Here is a 12,139-nt window from a genome sequence, read left to right on the forward strand (position 1 = left end):
GTCCAGAGGAGGGCAACTAAAGTAATAACTGGAATGGGGCAACTACATTACCCCGAAAGATGATCAAAATTAGGGTTATTCACTTTAGAAAAAAGACGACTGAGGGGAGATCTAATTACTATGTATAAATATATCAGGGGTCAGTACAGAGATCTATCCCATCATCTATTTATCCCCAGGACTGTGACTGTGACGAGGGGACATCCTCTGCGTCTGGAGGAAAGAAGGTTTGTACACAAGCATAGAAGAGGATTCTTTACAGTAAGAGCAGTGAGACTATGGAACTCTCTGCCTGAGGAGGTGGTGATGGTGAGTACAATAAAGGAATTCAAGAGGGGCCTGGATGTATTTCTGGAGTGTAATAATATTACAGGCTATAGCTACTAGAGAGGGGTTGTTGATCCAGGGAGTTATTTTGATTGCCTGATTGGAGTTGGGAAGGAATTTTTAATTCCCCTAAAGTGGGGGAAATTGGCTTCTACCTCACAGTTGTTTTTTTTTGCCTTCCTCTGGTTCAGCTTGCAGGATGACAGGCCGAACTGGAAGGACACATGTCTATTTTTGGCCTTATGTATTATGTTACTAAAAAGATAAAGCACTTTAAATCTGATGGTCAGCAATATCTATATTGTGAGGATTTGCTCTGGTAGACAGGTTACCGGACGCAGTATAGAGGCAAGGAACCAGGTTGTAAATCAAACTTTAGTGTTTTATTCACACTCAGCAAAACATAACAGTCTTGGTACTTGTTCATACACAGCAAAACAAACAATGTTCACTTGGAATCCTAGGTGTCAGTTCACAACCGGCTTAATGCTTAGCCACAGAAAAGTTCACTGGCAGGCTTCCAAGTGGCCTGCACACCTGTTTGCAGTCTTCAGCACAGAGGACTCCACAGCTTCACTGTCAGATGGAAGTAGATCCACACCACCTGATAGTGCTGACTGCTTTATAAGCCTGCCAAGACCCAGCCTGGAACGTGGGGAGTAGCCACTCACCCAGCAATTTTGACTACTCCCAGTAAAAGCCGTCCCGGATCAGCTTTACAGCCATACTAGCAGCTGAAGTGTCAGACTGCAATCTGCAATAATGACACTTGAGAAAAACCGGCTTTTACCTCACCAAGGCCAGGAACCTCGGTGACACATACCGACCCCTTGTTCCTTTCTACAATATATATAAGCTAAGCCAAAAATTTTATATTGAATCATTCACTTTAGTTTTTTTTTTTTTGCCCTTTGTTGACATGCAGTTGCAGGGTGGTGGTGGAGTGTTTTTCCTTATTAATATTTGTGGCTGCTCTGCAAAGGGAGTCAATAAATTGATGCCCCGTCTGCAGTGTGACTGTTGGGATACTCATGTTGTATGTGTAGGACTACTAGTCCCAGCTGTACATTGATATTGCTGATACACACAGGATCTTCCCTCCTAACTGGTCTTGTGAAATGCTCTGCAGACACTTCCTCATAGCCAGCAGAAGAGTAGAGTGGAGAGAACTCCTCCAGTCTTTGTCAGCTCTGTATTTGCATGGTGTGGCGGGAGTTCGATCCTGTGCACAGCACTTATCTCTTCAGTGCCTGGAGAAGAGGAAACCATGCATCTGCTCAGTTCCTGCGGCAGAGCCTTCAGTGCCGAGTCTGTGCTGCTTATGGTAGAAGGGGTTAAACTTTGCTGAAGAATCCATGGGAGGAAAGACACAGAGCAGACAGCAGATCAGGAAGTGCAGGAGGCGTGACAGGATTTGAATATGGATTCAGCTCCGAAATGAGACAGTGTCTGACAGAAGGCAGAGAAGGGGCGGACACATATTTTACTCAGTGCAATCAGAGAGACATGTTAGGGTACTTTCACACTAGCGTTTTTCTTTTCCGTCATAGAGTTCCGTCACAGGGGCTCTATACCGGAAAAGAACTGATCAGTTTTATCCCCATGCATTCTGAATGGAGAGTAATCCGTTCAGTTTGCATCAGGACGTCTTCAGTTCAGTCGTTTTGACTGATCAGGCAAAAGAGAAAACCGTAGCATGCTACGGCTTTCTCTCCGGCGGAAAAAACTGAAGACATGCCTGAACGCCGGATCCGGCATTTTTTCCCATAGGAATGTATTAGCGCCGGATGCGGCATTCAGAATACCGGAATGCCGGATCCGTCGTTCCGGCATGCGCATGCGCAGATCAGTAAAAATTAGAAAAATGTACAAGACGGATCCGTCGGTCCGCATGACACGCGGAGAGACGGATCCGTCCTTGCAATGCATTTGTGAGACGGATCCGCATCCGGATCCGTCTCACAAATGCTTTCAGTCAGCAGCAGATCGGCGGATCCGGCGGCCAGTTCCGACAACGGATCACACTGCCGCAAGTGTGAAAGTAGCCTTACAGAATATGAGCAGTGAAATGAGGGTGTCACAGCTAGCGGAGAGGGACGTCCGTCTTTTTTAGACTGTTAATTCCCTAAAATCCTATAAGGAAAGTAATCGGGTCCCAAGGGGACTATGGATATACAAAGATATATTGCAATACCAGGAAGATGCCGAGTTTGTAGCCAAGTGGCAGGAGATGCACTCGGAATTCTCTACCTGGATATTGGAGCTGGTGTTAAAAAGAAATGAAAAGGAATATGGGACAGTAAAAGAGGAACTCTCAAAGGCTAGAGCAGAACAACAAACACGACTCACAGAAAATCAACTGCAAACGTTCAATAAAAGGTTGGATAAGAAATTAATATTAGTACAAGCAGATATAAAGGAGAATAAGAGGGATAAATTCCTAAGGGATAAACAGGATTACGATCGAGGCAGAATTTTTGATTGGACGCAAAACAAAGCAGGAGGCAAAAGAAGCAATTATTGGACCACACACTCCAGTGTATCAGATAATTCCTCTATTCATCACCTTATGGACACTGCTGGAAAAAAGGATGAGAAGACCCCTTTAGGAGCGGCATCTGGAGGGGTAGAGGAAAAAAGAAAAACAGACACAAAGCAGGGCCACAAGAGAAAACAAGTCTCTTGGAGACGATTTTAGAAGAAGATGAGAATAACACCAAAGAAAATATAGCGGTGAACCTAACTGGATGCCAACTCCCCCCGGACTGTACGAAAGTCCTCAATTGAGGTCTGAATTTCAGTCTGGTGGAACAGTTCGATTCAGTTATATTCAAGATCGATCTATTTAAGGCAGTTAGAAAGTTCAATTTGAACAGGTTATTCAGAGACACACCAGCCAGGGAATGTACTAAAGTATTACGGCCAATTTTGATTCAAAAGAGATATCCTGCTTGGAAGACCTAACATGTTTGGCTCTAAATGAACCTCTAGAGGACCCCCTGTTTGAAGATTTCAAGGGGTAAATCAGCTCCACATTTTGCCCATAATATAGACTTGTTCTATCATAAAGTCTTAGAAGGGGTAAAAGTTTTGATTTACCCGAATAGGAAAAGGAACATTGATTTCAGAGAACAAAGAGCCTTTAAATGGCTACAATCCTGTAATGATATTGTAGTGAAACCGGCTGATAAGGGGGGTAGTGTGGTTCTGATGAATAGAGCCTATTATGTAGCAGAAGCAGAGAAAGAGTTAGGGGATAGTAAGTCTGTGTTAAGTCTGACCCCACAGTAAAAATTCTGAATTTAGTTAGGAGTTTTTTACATAAACAGATTGAGTACAACGTTTTGTCCAGAAAGCAAGTAGAAAAATTATTTCCCCCATTTCCACAAAAATACATAAGTCACTGACCCATCCCCCGAGGTTTGGTCAGTGACTAAACCTTTGTACCTGCACATGGACTGGCTGCTTCGTCCTTTAGTCTGTCAGATACCATCTTACCTTAGAGACACTGGGGACCTTCTGGTGGCACTGGAATATTTCCAGTGGCATACAGGATTCCAATTAGTCTTTCTAGATGTGGAAAGTCTGTACACTTGTATCCCACAAGATGAAGGCATTAATTCTGTTGGTGAAATATTGAGCAGCACCAATAAAAGCCAGAAGTTTGTAGACTTCGTAAAAGGTGCGCTGGAGTTAATTTGAAAGAATAATGCCTTCAAATTCGGGGATAGACGGTACAGACAGAAATTTGGAACATGGGCATCACCAGTCGCATGTATCTTTGCAAATGTATATTTAGCCAGGTTTGAAGATACATTTTTCACAGTTGACAACCCCATGTGGCCTATGTAAAGCTATATCTAGGATTTATAGATTATGTTTTTATGGTTTGGTCTGGCTCTGAATCCCTGTTTAAAGAGTTTGCAGAATATTTAAACATTGTGAATAACATGAATATGAGGTTTACCTACAATTTAGGAAGCTCCAAATTGGAATTCTTGGATGTGATGGTGTTGGAGAGGGGGAGAGTTGGTCACCGAGGACTATCGTAAGCCAACGGCTACCAATTCTCTGTTACATTCCAAGAGGTATCACCCAGAGAGTGTCAAGAAAGCAGTCCCTTATGGACAATTTGTCAGATTGAGAAGAATCAATAAGACAGAAGAGAGCTTTAGGAAACAATCCTTAGACCTAAATAAATGTCTTTTGAATAGGGGTTACCCTATGAATCTGTTAAATGATGCATTACAGAAAGCTATGTCAATACACAGGGCTACGGCACTCGAAGGAAATACTAAAATTAAGAGACAGATAGATAATCAGAAGTGCTTGTTTTTTTTATTTTAAGTACTGTCCTATGGCAGATCATATCCAGAAAGTGATAAGGGAGAATTGGTATATAGTGGAGAAAGATGAGAGTCTAAAAGGGATAAAAGGATCTAGTCCCTTAGTAGCCTTTAGGAAATGTCATACTTTAAAAGACAAACTGGTCAGAAGTCGCTTTATAGAGACAAAGTCAGATATGTGGTTGAGGGAGTGGACCCTATTGGGAATCGCCATTGCAGAAATTGCTCTTATTGCAAGTACAATCCACAATGGGATTTACTAAGTTTTGGAGGTTTGTGACATAGAGTAAACACCCTGATTACATGCAGGAGTAAATATGTTGTTTATGTCATTTCATGTATATGTGGTAAATTATATATAGTTAAGACTATCGGGAACATGAATGAAAGATTTAGGGAACACCTTAATTCTATCCTCACAGGAAAAGGCTGCTTACGATTAATAGAACATGTGAGATCAGAACATATTAGAAGCAATAAGGTTTTGAGATTTGCAGGGATTGAGTCAGCATGTAATCCACCACAAGGAGTCAATAGACATCGCAAGATCTTGGGGCTAGATGGATATTGAGATCCGGAGCTATGGGCCCATTAGGCCTAAATTATAGGAATGACTTAGGAGTGTTTCTATAGACGCATTATTTGTGATCTCTGTTTTTTTATTTTATATTTTGTTTATAACTTTTTTTTTTATGTATAACACTGTGCTGCGCAGAGGCTCTGTTGCATAAAGATGACGTCTGTATGCGAGAATCGTCAGTGGCCTGAGGAAGCACTGAGGTGCGAAACGGCTGTAGCCACGAGTCACTGCCGGCGGCCATGCCTGTACCGATGTGAAAAACAAAGAAATAAAGAAACCCATCTTTTCGGTGAGTGCTGCTCATGCGTTTTTCTTTTTTGGAACATGTGCATAAGGATTTAGGAGCAAAGCGCCACCGGTTATTAGTGGAAGAGAAACTGGACTCAATAATTGCGATTTCTTAAATAACGGAGTTTGGGCAGTGCCACCCCATCTGTATTCTGACAGTTGTTCACAGCTGTTGTGACCTATCCTTAGGAATAGAGATGAGCAAATTTCAAAAAAATTCGATTGGGTCAGTTCAATAAATTTTCTGAAAAGATCTGATTCAATACAAATTAATTTGTGGCGAATTGCGTTAAAAAACAGCGATTTCCTGGCTGTTACGGGGCCAAAACTGACCAAATAACTCAAGTGTGAACTCAGCCTCACACGTCAATGTTAGCGTCAGATATAAAGAACAGTGCAGAGGCCCAAGATCCTACTATGAAATAGCCCACTTCTTTTACACCATCGTCAGCTGATTCCATATAGATGTCTACAGAACCTATTAAATGCTTATACAAGTAGAGCCCCCCCGACAGAGTGGAGAGGCTGAAAATACGGGTGGACAGCACTCCTTAGTGATAATGCTGCGGGTGCTCGTCTCCAGGAGGGGTGGTAAGCCCCCAAAAAAGCAACTTATAGATGTCAAGAAAAATAAAAAAATGGAGACAGCACGTCCAAAAGGTGGAATAAATTCCACCTTTTGGACGTGTTGTCTCCATTTTTAAATTTTTCTTGACATCTATAGAGTGGAGAGGGTGTCAGCAGTAAGTTTGTGTTGACGTCACTGATTATTTTGCCCTTCCTCTGATCCGTCAGAACAATAACCCCCCAAAAAACGGATCCTGTCTGTTGAGCATCCGCCTTCACTTCCTGTCTACCGAGCACCCGAGTATAATGGAAATCAATGGAAGAACCCAAGCATTTAACCAGACACCCCCTGCTCTGAAGAGGGGAGGGTGCCTGGTTCATAGGAAAAGGTCAGAAATTTATGGAAACACCACCGAAATAGGTTCGGGAACAGGATGGGGAGTATGTCTGGATGCATCTTGGACTCCCAGGTCGCTGCTGGGAAAGATGTTGTCTGAGTAGTACACCACTTTTACAGACTGACAATAATACGCACAAAACCGAAGAAAAGTTTGTAGGAAACATTCTTTACTGTATATATACTTGTATATAAAGTGCAAGTGCTGCCAAAAATTACAAGGAAGAGGCACTCCGATACAACCTGTATATCACATAACGAAGGGCCTCATTCACATTGTGGTACAATTGTTCATGCAGTAAGACTCCTACACTCATAAAGCCTATGCACTAAGTGAAAGGGCTGCCAAAAATTACAAGGAACCAGCACTCCAATACACCCTTTGTTACACATAAAGGAGGGCATCATACGCAGCCTTGAGAAATTATGATTGATGGCCTGCTGGTGACCCTCAAAAACATTTGGAGCAAGGGCCTGCTGATCTGACCATCTAAAACAATATGGGCGAGGGCCTGCTGCCGCTTTGGTGACTCTAGATAACCCGGGGTGACGATCCATTCGGATGTCTGCTCTATCAACTTTCGATATTATTTTCAGCTCAAACCATGGTGACCACGGGTAACGATGAATCAGTATACGATTACGGAGAGGGAGCCTGAGAATCGGCTACGTCTACCACATCCAAGCAAGGCAGCATGCGCGCAAATTACCTATTAGGTATAATTAGGTGAGGACCTGCAGGTGAGCTGACCCTGTAAAAGATTTTAGGTGTGGGCCTGCAGCTGAGCTGACCCTGTAAAAGATTTTAGGTGTGGACCTGCAGGTGAGCTGACCCTGTAAAAAGATTTTAGGTATGGAACTGCAGGTGAGCTGACCCTGTAAAATATTTTAGGTGGGGGCCTGCTGGTGAGCTGCCCCTGTAAAAGATTTTAGGTGCGGGCCTGTTGGTGAGCTGACCCTGTAAAAGATTTTAGGGTAGGGCCTGCTCGTGAGCTGACCCTCTAAAAGGTTGTAGGTAAGGGCCTGCAGGTGAGCTGACCCTCTAAAACATTATATGTGAGGGCCTGCTCGTGAGCTGACCCTGTAAAAGATTTTAGGTGCTGGCAACTTTTCTAGAGTTGACCCTCTAGAAAATTATATACAAGGGCCTACTGGTGAGCTGACCCTGTAAAACATTATATGCAAGGGCCTGCTGGTGAGCTGACGCTGTAAAATATTATATGTGAGGGCCTGCTGGTGAGCTGACCCTTTAAAAGATTTAAGGTGTGGGCCTGCTGGTGAGCTGACCCTGTAAAGGATTTTAGTTGTGGGCCTGCTGGTGAGCTGACCCTCTAAAAGGTTGTAGGTTAGGGCCTGAAGGTGAGCTGACCATCTAAAAAATTATATGCGAGGGCCTTTAGGTGAGCTGACCCTGTAAAAGATTGTAGGTGAAGGCCTACTGGTGAGTTGACCGTCTAATAAATTATATGCGAGGTCCTGCTGGTGAGCTGACTCTGTAAAACATTATATGTGAGGGCCTGTTGGTGAGCTGACAATCTAAAAAATTATATGTGACGGCCTGCTGGTGAGCTGACCCTGTAAAACATTGTAGGTAAGTGCCTGCTGGTGAGCTGACCCTCTAAATATATGAGGACTTGCAGCTGAGCTGACCCTGTAAAACATTATATGTGAAGGGCATATATGCGAGGGCATTATATGCGAAGAATAAGCATGTTGATATGATGGAATAGGAGAAGGAAGATTCAACCATATGCCCTTGTTTTTGGTGGAAGGTGTGCATGGGAATACAGTGTATTCAGTACATTATAAACAACACATTTAAAGTGCCTTTATGTTCATCAGCTTTCCTCTGGTGGAGTCAAGAAGTCATGGTCAATCCAGGCCTTGTTCATTTTTATAAGAGTCAACCTGTTAGCATTTTCATTTGACAGGATATGCTTATTTGTCATAATGCCACCAGCAGCACTAAATATACACTCAAACAAAACGCTGGTGGCCACCTCCAAGGCGTAGAAGTTCGTGCCACATGTCCAGCTTCGACATCCAGTAGTTGTAAGGCACTGAGGGATCATTGAGTACACTGACATGGTCTGCAATTTACTCCTTCACCATCTTCCAAAATTTTTCCCTCCTTGTGACACTGGCATTATGGTCAGGGTGCTGGCAGGGTGTCATGAAACTGTCCCAGGCTTTGGAGAGTGTTGTCCTGCCTCTGTTGGAACTGCTGTGTGTTCCCCTTGTCTCCCCTCGTTGGTTGGCCAAAGAACTACTGACTCTGCCGCCAGCATTGTTAGATGGAAATTTTTGGAGCAATTTTTCAACAAAGATCTTCTGGTATAGCACCATTTTGGTCGTCCTCTTCACCAGAGGAATGAGAGATGAGAAGTTCTCTTTGTAGCGGGGGTCGAGAAGGGTGAACAACCAGTAATCCATGTTGTCTAAAATGTGTAAAACCTGCGGGTTGCGGGAAAGGCAGCCTAACATGAAGTCAGCCATGTGTGCCAGAGTACCAACAGGCAAGACTTCGCTGTCGTCATCAGGAGGATCACTCTCAATCTCCTAATCCTCTTCCTCCTCTTCTCCCCACCCATGCAGAACATGTGAAATTAAACATCCATGGGTACTACCTACTGTAGCGGAGGCAACCGTCTCTTGCTCCTCCTCCTCTTCTTTGTCATCCAATTCATGCTGAGAAGACGAACTGAGGGTGGTCTGGCAATCACCCTGTGTAATGTCTTTCCCCATTTCCACCTCTTCCACATGCTAAGTGTCATCCTTAATTGTGAACAGCGAGCGTTTAAGTAGACAGAGAAGTGGTATGGTTACGCAGATAATAGCGTTATCGCCGCTCACCATCTGTGTTGATTCCTCAAAGTTTCTTAAAACTTCACAGAGGTCAGACATCTATGCCAACTACTCGCTTGTGAATAGCGGAAGCTGATTGGAAAAGCGACGACCATGTTGCAGCTGGTATTCCACTACTGCCCTCTACTGCTCACAAAGCCAGGCCAACATGTGGAACGTCAAGTTCCAGCGCGTGCTCACAGCGCACAACAGCCGGTGAGCTGGCAATTTCAATCGCTGCTGCAGCTGGCTAAAGCTGTTGATGTCTTGCGGAAATGTGCACACACGCGGCACACCTTCACCAGTAGCTCAGGCAAATTGGGGTAGGTTTTAAGAAACTGCTGAACCACTAAGTTTAAGACGTGGGCTAAGCATGGGATGTGTGTGAGCTTGCTAAGCTCCAAAGCTGCGACCAAGTTACGGCCATTATCAGATACAACCATGCCTGGTTCTACATCCAATAAATACCCCAACCATGGGATGATTACTTCTTTAGACAAAAAAGCCTTTGGCAGTACTATTACTAATACATAACCTAGAAGAAATAAATCCACCGCAGCACATCCAATGGTGAAAAAAATGTGGGATCCTTTATTCACCCAAGCAGCGACGTTTCGGTCCGCTTGCTGGGACCATTTTCAAGCCATAATAATATATATAGAAAATGCCAGCCCGCTAATACTGATTAATTCTTTATTACAAAAAATCACAATTAAATAAATCACAATTAATTACATGCATAGTTTAAAAGAATTGGTACAGGAGATAAAAAACGGCATCACTGGAGGAGAGAGCAGGAAAAAATATATACAACCATAACCACCGGAAAAGAAGGTGTCCGGCGCCACGCAGTAAGTAATACCGTCACGAAGGAATCACCTGAGAACGGTCCAATCAACAGAGAAACACAAAAGGGGATCTTCAACATCTCAAACTATACTCTCACCAACGATGAAATAGATTTGCTTGGTAAGGGTCTTTCATTTTGTCCGTCCAATGAACCAGATCCCTTCGAACTATTTGTAGATTTGAACCAATATATACGTAGGCTTACCCTTAAAAGACATTTTTATATGAAGGATCTGACCAGCCAATCCACTACAACAAACTGCTTTAAAGACGAATAGTGCACCCACACAAGAGAGCCCACTACAAGAATCTGGGCCAGTGTCTACCCAACAAATAGACCTCCAGGTACCCTTACCATCTCACCTAAAGATGAAGTCAACATTCTATCCTATTGAGAGCCGAGGGCCCCATTTAGAGAGCTATTATAATATAGTGCTAGATTAATTTAAAACCCTCTCCTCACTAGAGAAAAATACTACAAAAAATTTAAACCCTAGGGAAAGAAAAGCCCTTAAGAATTTGAAGAAAAATAAGGACATAATAATAAAGAATGCTGACAAGGGGGGCGGTATTGTGGTAATGGACCATGAATATTATGTAGCCGAATCTAAGAGAATCTTATCTGACCAGGATTACTATAGAACTTTGGACAATGACCCTACAACTTTGTTCAAAAAGTCACTTACCAAACTGGTAGAGATGGCCTTTTCTGTAGGTATCATTGATAAAAAAGAAAAACAATTTTTATCCCCAGCCCATCCTACTGTAGCTAAATTTTATTTCTTACCAAAGATACATAAAACCCTCCATACCCCGCAAGAAAGACCGATCATTTCAGGTATCGACTCCCTCACAACCAATTTATCAGCATACGTAGATACATTCCTCCAGAAATTTGTAACACAGTTACCCTCCTATTTGAGAGATACAACCCACCTGATCAACTCATTAAGTTCTGTCAAATGGAAGAGTGACTATAATTTTGTCACTTTAGACGTAAATTCCCTGTATAGCAATATCCAGCATGATCTGGGACTTACAGCTGTTAGACATTTTTTGGGGAAGGATTCGTCCATGCCAGAACAGCAAAAAGAATTCTTACTGGATGCCATTGAATTTATTTTAAATCATAATTTTTTTACTTTTAATGAGGTGTATTATATTCAGAAAAAAGGGACCGCGATGGGGACGAAGTTTGCCCCATCATACGCAAACCTTTTTATGGGCCTAATATGACATTATTTTTATATGGGAAGGGGATGTTGAAGAGCTAGTATCCTTTGTAAAAAATCTAAATACAAACCAATGGGGCCTTGGGTTTAGCCTGGAGCACAACCCCCGAAAAGCTATCTTCTTGGATATTCATTTGAGCATAAAAAACAATAAGATCATCACTAAAACTCACTTTAAACAGGTGGACGCGAACAGCTACCTTAACTATAAAAGCTGCCACCACCCGAAATGGAAGAACAACATACCATTTAGCCAGATGAAGAGGTTGAGGAGAAATTGCTCTGACAACCAGACCCTAAAGCAACAACTAAACTCCTTATGTCAAAGGTTTGCTGAAAAAGGTTACCCCAAAACTCTAATTAAAGAATCTGAGAAAAGATCTCTATCACTTCGCCAAATCGACACCCTCCAACCCAAAATAAATAAAAATAAAAACACTAACACCGAGAACAAGACTCAGTTTAATCTGATTACAAGATTTAATGTAAAACATGTTGCAATCCGGCAAATTATGAAGAAACATTGGGGCATATTACAAAGGGACCCTATTTTAAAACATATACTTCCCCCAGTGCCAGGCCTAACATTCAGAAGGGCCCAAACCCTGAAAAACATAGTCGCACCTTCTTGCCCCAAAATTACAGAAATGGGAAAGGCCACAAAACCAACAAACCCATCAGAAAAAGGGGCCTTTAGTTGCAAAATAAA

This window comes from Bufo gargarizans, chromosome 3 (genome assembly GCF_014858855.1).
Source record: "Bufo gargarizans isolate SCDJY-AF-19 chromosome 3, ASM1485885v1, whole genome shotgun sequence".
Taxonomy (NCBI): Eukaryota; Metazoa; Chordata; class Amphibia; order Anura; family Bufonidae; genus Bufo; species Bufo gargarizans.